This window comes from Rattus rattus, chromosome 12, assembly GCF_011064425.1.
Source record: "Rattus rattus isolate New Zealand chromosome 12, Rrattus_CSIRO_v1, whole genome shotgun sequence".
NCBI classification, from domain to species: domain Eukaryota; kingdom Metazoa; phylum Chordata; class Mammalia; order Rodentia; family Muridae; genus Rattus; species Rattus rattus.
The window spans coordinates 61,596,880-61,613,424 of NC_046165.1; the positions used below are offsets into that span (position 1 = coordinate 61,596,880).

Here is a 16,545-nt window from a genome sequence, read left to right on the forward strand (position 1 = left end):
CCTATTAAAATAATAATGGACCCATTTGGGGTTGCTGGTTAAACGTCTTAGCTGCTTTTACCCTGAAGCTATGGCCTTTGTGGAGGTCTGTGGAAGGTTCCCACTGTACCTTAGTTGAGATTTCTGAGGATATGGATAGTGTTGGGAAGAAATCAGATGAAGAAGTGGTGGGCAGTACTCAATGCGAATGGAACAGCATATGCAAAGACTCGAAGGCCACATTCCCTACACATCTTTGCCACTCCAGGACAGGGCCCAGCTCTTACTTATCACCATAAAACAAAGGCAATCTGGGAGTAGTGGCACAATCTTGGGGTAGAGATGGGAAGATCCCAATGTCAGGGCTACCCTAAGCTACCAGAAATAGTATCTCAACACAAAGTTTGCAAATGGGCAAAGCAACCACGTCAATCACCATCATTATCGCCATCTTCCTCATCATCAAGTATGCCCTGGTGTCTGTCAGTACAATAGCTAGTATACTCTCAATAGCTATATACTCTCGGAGAATTTAATTTCTCTTGCTGATTAAGAAGATTAATGCTAGTGTTTCTGTGGCTTTAGTAATGACAATTACCTAATCACAATGCCGGGGACTTGAGACCTTAAGCAGGGAGTCACGCATCATATTTAGTTCAGTATAATTTATTTAGTAAATAGGTTGTGATTTCTACATGATCTTTATTAAATTAGTCTAAAGGAATCCCTGCCATCATTTTCAAATTCGCAATTGAGGGCTATCAATGAAGTATTGTCTGATTCTGACACATCTGCCAGGTCTTCAGTCCACGAGGCTGTCCCAGTGTCTCAGCAGTTCCGATCTTGAGCTGAAGGCCTAAAGGACTCCTGGAGAGCAGCTGGTCTTCAGCCTACACTGGGGTCCTGAAGAAGTTGGATTCAGCACCAGGGAAGACATGCCCAGGAGGGGAGACGACTGTCCAGCAAGAGTGAGGGCACACAAGCAAAAAGAAAATTTCCCCATGTCTTGTATCTGGGAAGCCACTGGAAAGTGCCACCTCTTTTAGAGTGGGTCTTCCTGCCACAAGTAATCTGATCAAGAAAACCCCTCACAGGAACGCCCGACTTGGGTTCTAGTTGCTTGTAGATGCAGTCAGGTTGACAACCAAGGTTACCTGTTTACAGGTAGTACGTGCTCTTCATCACCAAGCCACCTCGCCATCCGCCTGGAATAAGACAATGGAGTAGAATTTCCTGACTTCTTCTATCTATAAACACAGAGAAGGGAGCAGAAAGATGAGAAGTAAAACCCACCACAGAGACAACTCAGAAGCGTTTCTCCTTCTTAAAAATAGATACCTGGAGACCTCTACCCCTTACTACAAAGCAAGCTAGTAATTGATGTAGGAAATGATCTAATTTGTTGAGTTTTCATGGTTCCCAAGCCAGTTGAGGGGTGGTGGAGTGTTGCCCCTGCCCCCGACAGCTCTCAAATAGCACTGGCAGAAGTGGGTGACTCAACCCAAATCAGGCTTGGGCCTGTTCATCATGTGGTATCATTACCACATAATGATAAGCTGGTTAGGCTTTGTCATTGTCCAGCTGTCAGACACCATGTGACAGAGTCTGCCAATCTAGCTGATCTGCTTTTAAGGCTCCTGTCCCCCCTCCCCAAGCCCCCATTGCAGCACCTCCTTCGTCGTGCCCCCACTCCCATTCAAGCTATATAATCTAACCCTTCTATTTCAATAAACAAGCTGTCCTCTGACACAGTCTCCTAGGTTATCCGTACTTACTGCTGCCCAAGACCGTGCTCTCCAAGTGTGATGACTGAGGGTGGGAGATCCACAAGGGTTTTTTTGTTTGTTTGGTTGGTTTGGTTTTGGTTTCTCTGTGTAGCTGTGGCTATGCTAGAATTCACTCCGTAGATCAGGATGACCTCAAACTTGGAGCTTCCCTCTGCCTCCTGAGTGGTGGGGTTAAATGCTTGTGCATTTAACTGCCTGGTGTAATACATTGAGTTTTGACAGTTTTTTTAAAGTTGATAGGACTAATATTCAGAGGAGCAATGACTGAATGTTTGTGGTTTCTTCAGAATTTCAGGGACATGGGCTGCAGTGGAGGGCTAGTACAACCCTACTAAAGGCAGTTGGGAAATGTGACACAATGTGGTAATGATCTTTAAGAACAGGACCTGGATCTCTTGTACTTGTTATTATTACCGAGATGGGATCCTGTGTGTCATTCAGGTTGGCCTTCCTCCTCTAGACTCCATCCTACCCAGCAAGCTTTTCTACATAAGAATTTGGTGCTACTGTGTCTGGATTCACACCCAAATCAGACACTGAGACAGATGTGTGTGCAGGGAGTGTATTCTGAAGGCTCTGTGGTCAGTATTTGCAGGAGCATGAGGCTTGTGGGCTGGGGAGATCGGGAAATGAAACCATGATAATAAAGGTCAAGTGGCCCCACAGGCTGCTCCAGAGATGGCATGTTCTGTCTGAGTTAGCTTACTTTACGTCAGGAACTTTAGGCCTCAATTACCCTGCGGCCTTCAACGAGTCATTGAAGATAGCCTGCTTTCAGGGAGGAAGCAATGCCCTTAGGAAGGCAGCCATTGGGTGAGGAGAATTCTGCTTGCATTTAGCTAAATGTTATGAAGGCTACCACTGTCAGCAACTGGAGAAGTGGGGGCCAGTCCTGAAGGTCTTCATTCCACAGCCTCCACTACAGTTCTCAACATGGTTTGGCAACGATGCTTTCATACATGTACACTTGAATTCTCCTACTAGTTAGCATGGCCCTGTTGACAGATATCCAGTTGTATGGCAGCTCAAAAGAAGTATAGGGATGACCATGTAACTCAGTGGTAGAGTATTTTCCTAGCATAAATGAGGCCCTGGGTGGATCCCTAGATACCCTTCACCAATGCATACAGTGCAGTAAATGCCAAGACTTTCCCAGGAAATTCATAGTATTTATGGATATTAATGGTGATTTGAAAAGAGTAACCATGGGACTGGAGAGATGGCTCAGTCTTGGCTGCTGTTCCAGAGGACCTGGGTTTGAGTCCTAGAATCCACATAGCAGCTCACAACCATACGTAAGTCCAGGCCCAAGGGATCTGATGCCCTCTGAGGCCTCTGTGGGAACCAGAGGCTTACATGGTGTATAGTCATCCATTCAGGCACAACTTGCATGCACATGAAACTAAAAAAAGAGTCAAAAAGAAGAATCTGTATGATTTGCCTTCCTTCCTTGGCTAAAGTTATAACTCAAAATTAGGAATATTATCTGTAAGGATAAATACATCATACTCTTTTTTAAAAGATTTTTTTATTATTTTTAACTGTGTTTGTGTACACAGACACACACACACACACACACACACACACACACACACACTAGGTAGAGTTAGAAGCAGTTGGGAATCACCATGGCTGCTGTGAATGAACCTGGGTCCTCTGGAAGAGCAGTAAGTGCTCTTGACCACTGAGCCATCTCTCTATTCCTTACATCATAATCTTTTTTAACAAGTTTTTTTTATTGATTCACCTTCCCCTCTAAAGAAAACAAAAAAGTTGTTGCTATGTAAGCTGCCGTATGTCACACACACAGTATAATCTTTTGTCCAAATAGCTTCACTTGCAAATGTTCATTGCAATGAGTCACTGGTCTGATTCAAGGCCTTTGGCTTCTGCCACTTTCAATACTTGATCGTCACCAGGACTCCTCTCCCATATCCTGTTGTTGCCCTGTGTCATGAAGGTCCTGCAGCTTTAGTTCTGCAGGACTGGCCCCTTCACGTGCTTCTGCAGTTCATAGAGGGGGTAGATGACGACGCAGGATAACTCAAAAGTCCTGGAGATAGGCCTGGGTGGTAGCTGAGGTGGTCTGCCTGCCTGCAGCCACTCCACCAGGGCTAGTTCTCCCACATGTCCCTGGCGAGGGGTGGGGCCAGCTCTTCCACTCTTCTACCCTTGGCCAGCTCACCCACCTTTCTCCACCAGGGCCAGCTCTACTGTGCTGCCCACGTGAGCTATAGGACCCTTCCTCCCCAGTGCTGCAGCCATTGGAGTGGGGATGGGGGCAGGTCTCAAGCTCTCAAGCCCTCAGGTCCAGTCCTCACAAGCTGGCCAGGCGAGGGGTGGGGGCATCCCTCTGGCACACCACTGCGTGGCCGGTATTGGGTGGGGCCTATATCATAATCTTAACATTAAGAAATATGTTTGTTCTTTGATTGATAATATTCAATTAAAGCCTTTATTACTGGGTATGAGGAGGTTAGAAACCACAAGTTAAGATAAAAGAATACAAGTGTAATCATAAAGATACTCCATTAAAAATTTGAGTTGTCCTCACTTATTAAATACGAATCTGAGAGGGACACTCCTGCTAGCCCAGTGAGACACTCTGCATTTGTGTTACCCAGGGGTATAGAGCATGTAGATCAATATCCTTAAGCCTACATTTAAAAATGGTCGTTATTTAAAAAAAAAAAAATCTCCCTGAGTTTCTTTTTTCTTTAGGGAAAAAAGTAAAGAAAACTTTCCCATCTAAAGTAACGTAATTTCCCATCCGACTTGGTAACATAAAGATAACACAATCTGACAAGGATGGCATCCTTTAAAAATGTGACTTGGAGCGTGGGAGGTGGCTTGCTGGCAAAATGACTGCCCTGCAAGCATAAAGAGCTGCATTTAATCTTCAGAGCCAGTGTTTTCAAACATCAGGTATGGCACGGCATGCTTGTCGCCGGTTGCAGGAGAGGCAGAGGTAGGGGAATCCCTGGGGCACTTGGCCTAGCTGGCCTAGCCCACTTGGTAAGCTAGAGGCCAGCGAGAGACTGGGTTTCAAAAAATAGGGTGGATAGCTACTGAGGAACAACACCTGAAGCTGTCCTGTTCCTTCCATGTGCACATGCATATGTGACTGCATACATGCATGAGTTCACATGCATGCACATAGACAAATAACCTTTGACTTTTGTTGAAAAATATATTCATATATTCTTATTTCACCTAGAAGAACATTTGTTCCATAACCATATTTAATGCACTTATATATTACTGTATGTACAAATTAATTAAAACATAAGGAACAGACATCCTCCAATTTGTGTTTTGTTTTTGGTAGTACTTCCTGCATGGTAGATGAGCGTTCTACCTCTCACCCACTTCCCTGGTCCAATCTCCAGACTCTAACTGTGCTTCAGACAAGAAGCAACCTTCAGCAGCCATGGTGGGACGGAAGCGTGCACACACATATAATGCATGGCAACTGATAATGTTTCAGGGGTGTTCAAAAAGGCAGAAGTGCTGAGGCCTGGGTGTGCCATTTTAGAGGCCAGGACATGGAGTCTTACTCACAGGTCTGAAACAGTAGGCTCAGAAGCCCTCTCCCAGAGAAGCAGCCATGGCTTTTTGGGGTGAAACAAGGGTCTACCTCATCAATTCCATCTTCTCAAAAGTGCCAGATGTCAGGGAAACTCTTCTTTGGAAAGACACCATTCAGTGGAGTTAGAGTTACTTTGAAATACTTAGATCCCAAGATAAAAAATCACAGAATTCACTGGGCGTGGTAGCACACACCTTCATGTAGTTTTATCTTTTCTGGATTTTGTGAATTGTTGGTACTCACTTACGATGTAATAGGAGGTAGAGTCACCACAAGCACTACTGAAGAGCAGAGGCTCAGAGGACATGTTGATCTGGGGGTGCGAGAGGGGGTCTGTCCACATCCTGTGTGTGTTCTGGAAATGCTGGGATGGGACAAAACCCCTCCCTAAGCCAGTATATTCTACCTTTGTGATCTGGCCATACGCCCAATTCTTGTTTCTCTATTCTTCAGTTGATATATTAAATTAGCTAAACTGACATCGCTTAAGCCCCACCCACCATCTTTCCTTTCCTTCTACTTTTGTTCTCTGCTTCTCTGTATGTGTTGTATGAGTGTGTGTGCATGTGTGTGCAGAGGTGCTCACCCATGCACAGTGGCTAGAGGTTGATGTTGGATGTCTTTCCTCTGCCCCTCTCCATCTTATTTTTTGAATGAGGTATAGGCTAGCCTGCCAGTGAGGCCCCAGGATCCACCTGCCTTCACCCCCAAGCATCAGAGCTAGTGACTGGCTTTTACGTGGGTATTGGAAGTCCAAATTTAGGCCTTTATGCATGGACAGGAAGCATTTTACCCATTGAGCCATCTCCCCAGCTCTTCAATGTCTCTTCTTTATCAGGACTATGCTGACTAGAAAAAAGAGTGATTCATGATTTGATATACTCTAGAGGAAGTCATCAAGTGATTTTTCTTGTCTAGACATTACCATGGATGAGTACAGAGACAGATAAGTGCACACCCAGAGCAACACAGTGCCATTAAAAAACTTAGAAGTATTTTGAAAAGTTTTATTCTAGAAACACAAACTCTTACATTTTTCTTCAGGATAGGGAATACAATCCCAGGGTCTCACACATACTAAGAAACCATTCTATTGCTGAGCTACATCCCCAGCCTTGAAAACATAGATATTAACTCAAATTCACTTTCTACCTTGGCCACATATAGATAATAATAACAACATGCCAGAAGTTTATTCACCTGAAATTTGAAATTTTATAAAGACTAAGATGATCTTATTGACAATAAAGTTGTGCTCTAGAATTAAAACTATATGAATAAATAGTTTGTTTTGTATTGTTTTTCCTTCAAACAAATGAAAAAGGTTTAGTATAATTCTCTAGTTCCCTCTAGTGAAATCTTTGCACTCCAATCCAGGTTATGTGGGGCTCTCCTTTTGCAAGGAAGGTGTCCCCAATAAATGAATGAATATGTAAGTGTTTGGCTTACTGATTATTTTTAAAAGGTACAATACTGTCCTTTACTAATATAACAAAAGAATTCAAGTACTTTAAACTACAATAATCCAGTTATCACCATTTCCCATTCTTTGCTTAGTGTTACTGATCTAGAGTGGGAGCTGGGAAATGGAGCCGATAAGAGCCAGACCAGGCTTATGCAGTAGCCAACTTTATTCAGCACACCAGACAATTTATACTCTGAGGGTTAAAAGGAGTCACCTGAGTAAAGTGTACAGTTCCAAGGACAAGTGGCATGTGACAGAGAAGCTGCATGTGGCAAAACTTGTTTTTCCATAGAGGCATATAAACAAATAACATTATCCGGTTGTAATTGGTAATCTGAAGTAAACTCCTTCCTATCCACTCCACCTCTCATGAACACCAAAACAGTCCAAGAACAATCCCTTTGTTTGAAGAAACTGAGGCAACAAGACTCTTATCTTGTCTTGTTGGAGTTTTCCTTAGAATTCCCCTTATTGACTCCATTCTTGGACTATGACCCAACAGTTAACAATACTGTAACAATGAATTGTATGATCCATGTCAGGTTCCCAGTAACCAAATGCTTAAACATTTTAAAAACATTTTGCATTTCTACCCCTACAGGTATACATAGCCCTCCCACAGACTAAAATTGATGATGAAAATAGGCTAGCTCGAGGCACTGGCTGTCATTTCTTTTGAAGTTTCAATTATTTCATTCTTCTGGATTTGTATAATCAAAAATTTATGATCTATTTCAAAATAAAAGTCTTTCAGCTTTTTGCTTTTGAAAAATGTGTATTTTCCTCTCTGCTTTCCTAAAATCTTATTGTCTAAGATAATGAATGCTCTCTTCTTTCTAAAAGAAAATGTATGTAGCGAAAGTGTCTGCCTATCACTGGCACATTAGCGATAGGGGTAACCAGCCATTACTGGACTGGATTTGAGGTCTGCTTCACAGGAAGGAGCTTGTGTTTGGTACTATAAACCTCATCACCAAGGCCCTTGGTCAGGAACCAAAGGCCATAGAGAGGAACCCACTGTTGGTGTCTTGCTAAATGGCATGTTGTCAAAGTACCTTCTAAATATTTATGTTTATACACAAAGGTTAGTGGCTGCCCTCAGCCTTGGCCAGAGAGCTGCAGTGGTCAGCAGTCACCATGAAGACTAAAGCATAACTGGTCAGAGTGGAGAATAAGTGACTATATTTTTAAAGAATTATTTCTTTTTTCTATGTACACTGTACACTGTAGCTGTCTTCAGACACACCGGAAGAGGGCATTGCATCTCATTACAGATGGTCGTGAGCCGACATGTGCTTTATCTCTGGGCTGAGTCATATCACTGTCTCCTCCCTTAGAGTTAATCCTGTCAAGCTGGTCAATCATCTGTCCAAGGAAACAACCCTTGGTAAGGCGGGTTCACCTTAAGCTGTGCTAAAGAGATGGGGGGAATAATTAGCCTTTAAATGAGAAGCTATAAATGGGTTGCTGGGACTTGAACTCAGGACCTCTGGAAGAGTGCTCTTAACTGCTGAGCCATCTCTCCAGCCCCCAGAATAAGTCACTATTGAGTGCTTAGCTATAAATAGGACATTGTCATTATTGCCCCCCAAAAAAGGTTTCAACCTACAATTCCTAAGAAAAAAGTAAGTTTCGTATGGAATAGGTAGGCTGTATGAATTTACAGACTGTCTCAGGAGCCAGGTGCCTTGGCACTGAGTGAGGACACACACATATAAATTTTTTATTAACTAATTAATTGACTGTGTCTGTCTTTGTTGGGGGGGGCATGCATGTTCCACTGGGTATGTATGGAGATCACAGGACATCTTTAGGAGTCAGTTCTCCTCTACCATGTGGGGCCCAAGGATGGAACTCGTGTCATCACTTAGAAGCAAGTGCCTTTACTGCCCGAGCTATCTTACTGTCCCTAAATATCTTATAGTGTATGTTCAAAATATGTTTTTCACTGCTGGGAACTGAACCCGGGGCCTCATACCTGTCAGCATGCATTCTGCCTCTGTGCGCCACACCCTGTTGTGAGTTTTAAGTGTTTAAGTGTCTCTCTATATTGCTTGAGTACAGAATAAGGATGCTCTTAATTGGCTCTTACTATGTTTGTTTTTAATGCCATTAAAACCTTTATTCTATTTCTCTAGAGGACTCTAACTAATACAGCTCTCAACTGGGAGATTTAAAGTTTCCAAGAATTCAGGGCAGAGATACAATGGCTAGTTTGGGTTTTTGTTGGTTTGGTTGTGTTCTGATTTTTAGAGAGAAGTTTATTATAGACTCAGAGGTAGGAGTTTAATAGATCATAAAGGTCATCTACACGTTGAACAAGCAACTACATGGCAAAAATGGGAGGGAGACTTTAGAGAAATTAAGGAATCGCAGAACATCAGCAAAAGTATGCTTAAGTTCTGGTCAGCATCCAGAAGGAAGAAGAGACGAGGCAGAGTTAGCAGCATGGTGGCTCTTAGGGACTGTGGGAGGATGTGGGAATTCTGGGAAGAAAAAGTACAGCATCCCATTTAAAGGCTAATTATTCCCAACCCCCCACCCCCACCCATCTCCCAGCTTAAGGTGGACCCACCTTACCGAGAGTTGTTTCCTTGGACAGCTGACTGACCAGCCCGACATGATTAACTCTAAGGGAGGAGACAGTGGCATGTCTCAGCCCACCAATAGATTGCAATCCTTTGGGTGGGGGTCGTAGCTTTCCCTCAGAAGCCTTCAGTGCTTCTAGAGCATTTCTCCTTCTGAAGAGACAACCCTAAAATCATTTAGGAACCAGTCCAGGAATCAGAGCCTACAAACTCTTCTGGTATTTCTGCCTTCCAGTCATTAGTAGTTAGTGTTATATGTAAATTGGTTAGACCGCAAGGTGCTGCTCAGGCATTTGGTCAAACATTACTCTGGGTGTGTCTGTAAAGGTGCTTGACAGACTAGAGCGGTGGCTCTCAACCTTCCTAATGCTCCGACCCTTTAATTTGACTCCTCGTGTTGTGGTGACACCAACCACGAAATTATTTTCCTTGTTACTTCATAACTATAATTTTGATACCATTATGAATCATAATGTAAATATCTGTGCATGGTCTTAGATGGCCCCTGTAAAAGGGTCACTGAATCCCAGGGGGGCTGTGTACACAGGTTGAGAACTGTTGGACTGGGTAAAGCAGATTGCTGTCCCTCATGTTGGCAGCTTCATCACTTCCACTAAAGACCACAGTAGAACAAAAAGTCCCAAGTAAAAATTCATCCTGCATGATTGCTTGATTAGTGGCACCAGTCTTTCTCTGCCTTCAGACTCAGGTTGAAAAATCAGCTTTTTCTGTGTTTCATTTAGCTGGTTTCTTGACTGAATTAACGCCACTGGCTCTCGAGATTCACAGCCCTATGGGGTCGTAGTAACGGCTCAGAGCACTGCTGTTCTTCCAGAGGACAGGGTTCACCCACATGGTGCCTCACAACCATCTGTAACTCCAGCTCCAGGGCATTTGATGCCCTCTCTGTTCTCTTCAGGTATAAGGCACAGACATACATGTAAGAAACACCCCCCCAACATACACAGAAAGACTTACACATCTAAAACGCCATGGACATGATATGGGAGTGAGTGCACGTCAGTGGAAGAGGACTTGCCCAGTTGTGTGCAGCCTTGGGCTTGATCTCTAACACTGACAAAGGAGACAAATCCCTGAACAAAATCCTTCCAAATTGAATTCTGACAAAAGACTGTTACATAATGAATGTTGATCAATGTAGTTTACCACACTAAGATGAATCTTATCCTGATAAAACAATAAACTAAATGGAAGATGGGCTGGAAAGATGGCCCAGAGTTTAAAAGCACAGTCTATTCTTCCAGAGGACCTGAATTTTGCTCTTAGCATCCATGTTGAGTGTAACTCCAGCTTGAGGAGGCATCTGCACTGACACTCTCCCCCCACCACATACATGCACACGAACACCCACACATGTCCGTGGAGGGGGACAATGCACACACAGCACATACACACAATTCTAAAAATAAAATGAAACTTTAAAAAAAAATGTAATGGAAGGTAACTTTGTCAATTTAATGAAATTAAAATAGATAGTTATAAAACACAAATAAAAATATTAATACTAAAGTCATTCTTGGTGTTGAAATACTGAAAGTTTTCTCCTAAATTCTGGGAATGTAGCAAGCTTTCTCTAGGTCAGCATTTTTAGTCAACCTTGACCTGGAGACCCATGGGAGGAGAAGAAGGATGATGTACAAGTTTAAATGAAGGAATAAAATTGACTTGGTTCACAACTAAAGTTATTGTTCTCATAGAAACTCCCGAAAGACCAAAAAAAAGATCCCTGGACTGAGGAGTCCCAAGATATAATGTTAGTACAATGACAGTTGGGTTTTATTCAGTGATAAGAGCAATACAATGAGCAAAGGAGACACAGACAATGAACTCAAAATCACATGTAATAACACAAGACAGGAAATTCTCATGGATTAAACACGTGTAACGCCTGCAGGTTGAAAAATACACAACAACGCTGAGAGAATGTGAAAGTCTAAATAAATGGTGTGATCATCAATGTTGCAGGGAAAAATTAGACAAGAATGAATTTCCAAAAGACAAAGATAGCAAACATGGTTTAGAGGAAAAGTTGAAGAAAGTATTCATCTTAAGACTTACTATAAAACCACAAAAAATGACTTGTTCCACCAAAATACCAACTAACATGAACAACACATAGTCTTCCAACGTTTTCAAGGATGTGGGGGCATCCCTGAAATGCTAAAGTCAGACATAGTGAGCTCGTTCCCAAAGATGCCTGGAGCCAGCTCAGGTCTAGATACAAACGAACAGAACCTCTAGACCTTCGCAATGCCTGCTGGTCAAGCTGGTCCTTTCTACCTAAACGATGCTGAGCTGTGCTCCTCACCCAAACTACAAGTTCAGAGTAGAAAGTCACTGACAGCCAAGCTTGCCTGCAAAGTCACGTGTCTGATACGTTTTAAAAGAAACAGGATGTAAAATGTAGAGAGGAACAGACATGCGGGTTTTGTTGAGAAGGACAAATGGACAGATGAGATCTAGATGGCATCTGAAACAGCCTCTCCTGATGACTCAGTAATGAGGTGCCCATGCACTAGGGCTCAGAAACTGTTTTTGGTGCTCAGTCAGTGAGCCTGTAATTCTAGGCTGAACCCTGCTTGTAACTTAAACCACTTCTTGTTAGCTGCTCTGAGTCTCCAGGGCTCTTATTATGAAGTGAAGATCATTGTTTCTCACACCTGCTAGAGCAGTTGTGACTGAATGGCTGAGCCACCTCTCCGCCCCAGTGCCAGCTCATCCTGAAGGTTCCTCCGCGCACACCAGGTGCGTGCAGTGCCCTTAGAAGCTGGAAGAGGGTGTCTGGTCCCCTGGAGCTGGAGGTACAGGCAGTGCTCCTCCACGTGGGTGGATGATGGGAACTGAAACTTGATCCTTTGGAATAGCGACAATGCTCTTCACTGCTGAGCCAACTCTCCCGTACTACCCTCTTCCAGCACAGATTCTTATTTATCCTTAAAACCGTAATTTACCACATAATTTAGACATTTATATACTGCAGTGTGATGATTTGCTATATATAAACAATACGAAAGGATCGAACCAGGAAAGCTGTCATTTCCAGCTTCAGAAGTAACTATCATTTTTATATAGCTGGGGAGACCTAGTCCTACCTGTTACTCCCTTATAAAATGAATAATACATTGTTGCAAACTGTTGTCACCTTACTGTGAAACGGGTGCTTGAACGTAGTCTTCCTCCGTGTGTGTGTGTGTGTGTGTGTGTGTGTGTGTGTGTGTGTGTGTCTGTCTGTCTGTCTGTCTGTCTTGGGATCTGTCACCGGACTTCCTCTGTTGTGGCTTGAATGTGAACTGTTCCAACAGGCTAATGTGTTTGATCCCTAGGCAGTGGTGCTTTCTGGGGAGATCGTGGAACCTTCTGGTAAGAGGCCCTAATTGGTGGGTGCAGGGCTCTGAGAGTGCAGCCTGATGTTTACAGGCTGCCTCTGCTTCTTCCTGAAGCCTGAGGGCTCTGGTTCCTGACCCATTGGGACATAAGAGGCCACTTGATGTGCTAAGGATGCGGCCCCAGTGGCCATGCCTTCCCCACCCCACGAACTGTTTCCCCAGAGCCGGAACAAAAACAACCTTTCCACTTCTGCTGTAGGTTGCTCCTGTCACTGTTCTGTCTCATTGATGAGGGAAGAAACAGACCTTCTTGGTGCGGAATGGCTACTGTTGTGTTCTCTGCTGGTGTCCGGGTATGACGATATGCTGTATGTGTCTCTATGCCTGGGCCTTTTCAGTTAACAGAAGGCCCTCTACTCTCACTGGTGGGATAAATAAGGGGATTCAGGGCTTCACAGAATAATATGCCATTTTGTTTAATGCACTGCACTTTCTTTATTTGCTGCCAATGGACTTCTCAGATACTTCCATTTCTTAGTTACTGTGAATAGATCAGCACTAGTTCAATTTTTATTTACATTTATTAAGTTATTGATTTGGGGTGGTACAAGCTATGATGTCTGCGTGTGCGTGTGCGTGTGAGTGTGTGTGTGGGCACTGGCTGTAAGCCAATGACCTGAGTTCAGTGCTAGACCCCATGTAAAGGTGGAAGGAGAGAGAAGAGTCCACAGAGCTCTCCTCTTGGCACATGTGCAATGGCATGAGCACCCACCCCATTCACATATCACCCTGCACATAATAATAGTAGATAGAACAGAAGACGACTCAATAGTGAAACTGAAGAAGGAATCCTTTCTGTGGAAGTGGAGCCCTGCACTCTAGAGGAGAAAAAACTGAGGAGAAGACCTAAGTCGCAGGAGAAAGCAATGGGAAGGAAGAAAATGGGAGGCAGCAGCCACGAACACAAAGGTTTGATCAGCACCACAGTTCTTTTCTAGTACAGACTAGGAGCTGTAAACGCGAGCTTTACTTATTTCCCTTGTAAGGTGTTGCTCACTTGCCAGAATTACTTATAATGGCTCAAGAGACAGACCTGGAAAATACATTTTTCAGACAAGGTTCTTGACTGAAAAAAACATGTGTCCTGGTGACCGCCATTCCGAAGGGCAGGAGCTGGGCTTGTGTCTATCCCTCGATTTCACAGACAGGGAAAGAGGGCATTACATTGGGTTTCAAAACCACAGTCCATCCTGAGTTTGGAAACACGGCTGGCCTCCTGGCATTGGACACGGAATTTAGGCTGGTAATACCTAACCTGCTGGATTATGGGCAGGGTTAAATGCGACAGCAGATGGGAAAGCCCTATTCAGTTCATTTTCCCTCCCTCTCTCTAATTATAGTTCCGTCCATTTATTGGAGGGGGTCATGGCATGCACGTAGAGGTCAGAGGACAACCTGCCCGAGTCAGTTCTCTCTGCCACATAGATCTCTAAGAGGAATCTCAAGTGGTCTGACTAAGACCACTTAAGGTAAGCTTTACCCGCTTTACCTGCTCAGCCATTATGTTGGCCCCCTATCCGTTCTCTATGATAGGTAATTATTATTGCTAGGAAAAAATTATTTGTTTTAATCAGTAATACTTGCAAGGTGAGGAAGACGGTAAAAGAACATTCAAGACAAGGAAAGGGCTGGAGAGATGGCTCAGCGGTTAAGAGCACTGACTGCTCTTCCAGAGGTCGTGAGTTCAAATCCCAGCAACCACATGGTGGCTCAACTATCTGTAATGGGATCTGATGCCCTTTCTGGTGTGTCTGAAGACAACTATAGTGTGTGTGTGTGTGTGTGTGTGTGTGTGTGTGTGTGTGTGTGTGTATAAAATAAATCTTAAAAAAGACAAGGGAAACAGTATCTGCAAAATTTGTTGTGGGACAGTGACAGATCCATTCTGGGAATATGAAATAAGAAGGTGATTTGGGAGCCATGGTGTAAAAAGCCTTTAATCTCAGCATCTGAGATTAAAGAGAGGCAGGTGATTCTCTGAGTTTAAAGCAGCATGGTCTACATAGTGTTCCAGATCAGTCACGGATGATCTGGATGGACCTTGTCTCAAAAACAAACAAACAGGGGGTTGGGGATTTAGCTCAGTGGTAGAGCACTTGCCTAGCAAGCGCAAGGCCCTGGGTTCGGTCCCCAGCTCCGAAAAAAAAAGAAACAAACAAACAAACAAACGAACAAAGTGGTATTGGGACTGGAGAGATGGCTCAGTAGTTAAGAGCATATTGCTCTTACAGAGGACTTGAGTTCAGTTCCCAGGCTGGCAACTACCTGTAGCACCAGAGGATCTGACCTCCACAGGCTCCGTATAGATCCCCACACAGACACAAACATGTGCACACAATGAAAATGAAGGACTGGATAAATAGATACACTTCTGAAAGGTGGGATTGAGGAGGAGGCTGGAAAGTTAGGGCAGTGCTAGGATCTAGGTGCTTAGGTTGTTTATACTCCAGAGTGAAGAGACTAGGGTTTGATAAGATCTTATCAGTTGGGAGCAGAGCTCTGGTGACCACAATGAATGAGTCATGGTGGCTAGAGTGGAGCTGAGATTGTTGGAAGTGGGGAGGATTTACTAAGATGCTCTGGCAGGGCTTGAGTGGAGATTTTGAAGGCTGGACCACTAAGGCAGCAAAATAAACGAAGCATCAGGATCACCAGGGAATCCGGAAACCAAGGCGAGGTGAGAGTACTGGGGATTCTGGAACTAGATGTTCCTAAGACATTGAGCACAAGCCACATCTTGCACAACTGACAGGAGGCCAAGGACTTTAGTTAGCAGGACTAGCTTTTGTTGGAAGGAGGGATGTGCAGAATCTGAAATGTTTACAGAATAGTCAATCAAAAAATGGGTTTGGGCTTTGGCATCTGGGTCAGTTGGTGATAAATAGAGTACCATTCAGTCAGAGGTCACAGCTGAAGCTCCCTCAAGTGCCCGAGGCCATTGAGAACAGCAGCAGAAGGCCAACGTTCCCCCCAGTAATGACGTTTGTACAGATGCGCACACTAGGGATATGGGCAGGGTGGGGCAAGAAGGGATCAAACAAAATCAAAGCTCTGGGTCTCACTCAGTCACCAATTTTTCACACACAGTACTGTGAGATACAAAAAGACAAGAGGGATGGATCCTTGTCCACCTTTTCAAGATGTAGGCAGAAGAAAGAGAGCTACAAAAGGGACAGTCACAGGATGTGGACGTGGTGACACTAAGACTGGGACAGCAGGGACAGGCGAGTTCATTGGTTTGCTGGTTAGCAAAGCTGGCCTGATTGGGGAGGCCAGGCCAAGGAGGAACACTGTCTTGGAAACAAGATTGAGGACAACTGGAGAATGGTAGCTGAAGGCGGCTTCTAACTTCTACATGTATGGGGGGTGGGCAGAGGGAGAGAGAGAGAGACAGAGACGGAGAAGGAGAGGGAGGGGGAGAGAGAGGAAGAGGGGGAGGGACAGGGACAGGGACAGGGAGACGGTTGTGACTATGGATTGTGCCTTCCATACTCTTGGAAGCACAGGATGAGATGCTAAGAGGACATTTGAGGAGTAACAAGCTCATGGCAAAAGCAGGCAACACTGCTTGGTTCTGATGTGGGTTGAATGGCGCAGGTTTGCTCAGAGACAACAAAGGTGGGCTAACGCGTGACAGGTAGGCAGTGGAACTTGGTGGTGCAGAGAAAGCCATGGATCCATGCCCTTGAAGGCCGGATGCTCTTCCTTACCGACACTGAGAGTTTCCTGT

At 44.2% G+C, this 16,545-nt stretch overlaps 1 protein-coding gene across 2 annotated transcripts in view; it reads left to right on the forward strand.

Moving 5' to 3' along the window:
- Positions 1–13,048: 13,048 nt before the first annotated feature.
- The window catches only part of Ints6 (integrator complex subunit 6), a 114,097-nt gene continuing 110,600 nt past the window's right edge, over positions 13,049–16,545 (forward strand). Inside the window, exon 1 of one of the 2 annotated variants that reach the window (XM_032918051.1) lies at positions 13,049–13,123. The gene's annotated coding sequence lies outside the window, so the exon portion shown is untranslated. The remainder of the gene's footprint in view (positions 13,124–16,545) is intronic. The other variant, XM_032918053.1, reaches the window with a different exon arrangement.